The following is a 3,637-nucleotide window of genomic DNA, read 5'->3' as shown; positions in this document are numbered from 1 at the left end:
CCAGAAAACCCACAGTGATCAGCTTAAAACGAAGTCTCTGCTTAGCCATGCAGTTTAGCAAACCTGGAAAAAGCTTTAAACATGACCACACACAGGTTAAACATTTTATAATAAAACTGCATGCCTCACAAGCAACTGAGCCCTGTCCTGGTAAATGACTCCAGTGCATACTGGGAACAGCAACATCCATTCCAAAGAGGACAGTGAAGATTACCCAGCAGACACAGAGCCACTAGCAGGTTCCCAGTAGAGGGCAAGGGCTGAATTCATGGCTGCTCTAAGGGCCAGCTGCAAGAGACACAATTATAGACATTAAAAATCCCAGTGATGTCAACTGTAAAAAATTAAGAGGGTCTCGTGGTTAGCCAAGCACCCCGTGGTGCATGCCTGTACTTCAGGCTATTTAGGAGGCTGAAGCAGGAGGATCAAAAGTTTGAGGACAGCCTGAGCAACTGAGCAAAACCTAATTCAAAATTTAAAAATGAATAAAGAGAGTTGGGGATCTAGGTCAGGGGTAGAACACTTGTCTAGCATGCAAAAGGCCCCAGCACTGAAAAAAATAAAAATACATATAAAAATAAAAATAAAGAAAGATAAAAAAAGAAAGAATGAAAAAGAAGACAGAAAACTTATAAGGTGGTCAGAGGCAGCTGAGCACCTGATACATGCCTATAATCCCAGCAACTCCAGAGGCTAAGGTAGGAGGATTGCATGTTTCAGGCCTGCCTCACCAACTTAGGAGGCCCTAAGCTACTTAGAGACATCCTATATCAAAACGAAAAATATATATATGAAGGGCTATAGATGCAGCTAAGTGGTAAAGGATCAGTGGGTTTAATCCCTAGGACCAAAATAATCCCTATGAGTAGAAAGACACATACAAGTAGCAGTGAAATAAGTAAGACAAGTGCTGAGTAAGACTCCTGAGGCCCAAAGCAGCACTATGCATACTGCTCTCCCATTGGCTGGCCCTGCACCAAAGCTCAAATCTGTCCCTGCCAGGTGACATTTGGCCAGGGTTCCTATGCTGATTCTGGTATGGTCTCCTCTGGAGCTTTTCCTGACCCCACTCAAGCCTCTCACTTTATGCCACTTGTCAGAGCAGAAACTACATCTTTCTTGTGGAATTACCTGATGAAGTCCAGTCTCGCCTCAAAGCTGCATTCCTCAAAGTACACTATTCAGTTATTAAAAATTACATGCATAGCCAGGTATCCTGTTGCACCTGTAGCCATTGAAGAGTATGAGGCAGGAGGACCCCTGGAACCCAGGTGCTTGAGATCAGCGCAGAAAACATATTTTTAAAATCCTGGGTCCTAGAGGGAGCTCAAGACAGGGCTGGGTGCCCAGGCAGGCCACGACAGCCAGTATCTGCAGAAAGGGTTACAGAGAAAGAATTGCCAGGTGACCTGAAGAGGTGCAGAGGGTTCTTTCCAAGGATTCAGCAGGTAAATGTGGAAGCCACCCAAGTGCCACCAGCAAAACATGACAAGGACCAATAGCAGAGGCTGACAGGGAGGCTCTCGATACCCTGTCTTACTTCTGGTCACCACCTGGCAACCTCCAGGAAGGCAAGCCAGCAGCTCCCTCTTCCCTGCTTTGTCCCAGAGTCTGCCCAGTAGCCAGTTCCACTCTGCCCACAGTACCTGCCCTTCCTCTGGCTTCATCCACTCTTTTCATTTTCTCTCTTACATAAGTTAAACCACAGCAGGGGCAGCACACAGCAGAGGACCCATGCAGACCAGGCAGTCTGCTCTGCAGAGCATCACCCAGGTCAGGACACAGGTGCCACAGGACAGGCCCTTTACCACTGGAATGCAGTAGGGAGGACTTGACACACAGGGAGCAGTTCACATGCTCACCTGCCTTCTGTTGCTACTTGATGTGCTCATACACCACAGTGCAATTGGAGCCATGGCCATGCTGAAGAACAAACTTATAAGGGATGACTCTATTCAGGCTCTGCCTGGGAATGACAACACTGTCCTTGACAAGGGACCCATTCTCATATAAGTCCCTGCAAATCAACAGACATGACCAGTTATCGAGAAATCCTAATTCAGAAGATTTAGGTCTCTAACAAACCAAAAAAACAGAGCCAAAGCTATAATGAACACTGACCAAGATGGCATGTCTAGAATAGGACTTTGTTTCCAGTTAGGACAGAAAAAAGAGCCATGGAAAAATGAGACTAAGAAATGAATGGTGGGAGTGTCAAACACATGCTAATTGAGGTAGCAGGGTCATCATGGGGACTCACTGATCACCCCTAACACATGCTTGGGGGGACTGGGACCACAGGACTCACTCAATATAGTACATCTCACAAGCGTCACTCCACCCAGGCTTTATGAGCTCTTCTCCTCCCGTGATGAACACAGTGTGGATCTTGGGGTCAAAGGCGACATGCTTGGAGATTATGGCATGGAAGTGCATGATGACACCATCCTTTGGGTTCAGCCAGCTGGAAGAGGGAAGGGAGCACTATGGCAGCTGACCACTCCTGGCCTGGCCCACCTCTTCCATTGTCTACTGGTCATTTTCACATCTGGCTAGTGCCAACCATGAGTGGCCAAGAAGAAGAGAGGAGCATGTGGGACCCTAGTCTGGCCAGCCTGCCTCCCCGATAAACCTCCTCTGCTGAAAACGTCAAAGGGGCTCTCAACAGGTGCAGCTGGCATCACTGTACCAGGTACCAGGCCTGGGCAGGTCTGCCTGGTACCTCACAGGAAAAGTCTGCATGCTGGCCTTCTGTTTTTGTTTTTGTTTTTTTTTTTTGCACCTTTTCCTTTGTCACAGCAGCTGCATAATTTTTGTCACTCCCTTTTGGCTTCATCAGGTCTTTGGGCTCTGAGCTGTTTTTACCTGATTTTTTTTCCAGAAGCAACCAACCTGTCCTTGGTCTCAGCTTTCTGAAATAAAAAAACAAGCCCCAAACCAAAAGGCTGCCCCTCAGTCAGGCATCTCATTGCAGCCTGGGTGGACTGTCCAGTCCTTCCAGGCCAATCCAAACACCTCTGAGGACCCTCCCCAACGTTGCCAGGCCTTTCCTCCCTAATTCCCTCCTAGGGACTCTAGTTCCTTTTGCTGAGAATAGGCCAGCACAAATCACCCCACGGTCTTGGCATGCCCATCCTTGTGTCTGAACATGTTTCCAGGGACCCCACAGCTCACCCTTCATTCCTTCTAGTCTCTGTCCCCCCAGCAGAAAACCTGAACCTGGCAGTGTTCCTTGCAGGCAAGGGGACTTGCCAGCGGCTCATTTGCTGACTGAGCCTTATCTTTCATTTCTTTCCCAGCCCTGTTAAATGGATTATCTGGCTCAGCTATAGCATCAAATCCCTGAAGAAAATAAAGATCTCAGACTCCCTGAGCCTCAGAGACAAAAGGAAGGGCTTCTCTGTCCCAAAGGGCTTAAGATCAGCATCAGCCTTAAACTCAGAGTGGGGTCAACAGTCCCTTCCTGCCACCTACAGGGAGCAAGTCTCATTTGCCCTCCCAGATGGGGAAATCAATCTCTCACCCACAGAGCACACCAAAGGTGCGTCCTCCATACCACTCCCTGATATTCACCCCAGAGATTGGGACCTCCTTGTGCTGCCTGGCCCTCTGTGCTTCTTTCTGAGACTAAGAATCC

This window comes from Callospermophilus lateralis (genome assembly GCF_048772815.1).
Source record: "Callospermophilus lateralis isolate mCalLat2 chromosome 8 unlocalized genomic scaffold, mCalLat2.hap1 SUPER_8_unloc_1, whole genome shotgun sequence".
Lineage (NCBI taxonomy): Eukaryota > Metazoa > Chordata > Mammalia > Rodentia > Sciuridae > Callospermophilus > Callospermophilus lateralis.
This window is presented reverse-complemented; position numbering follows the sequence as displayed.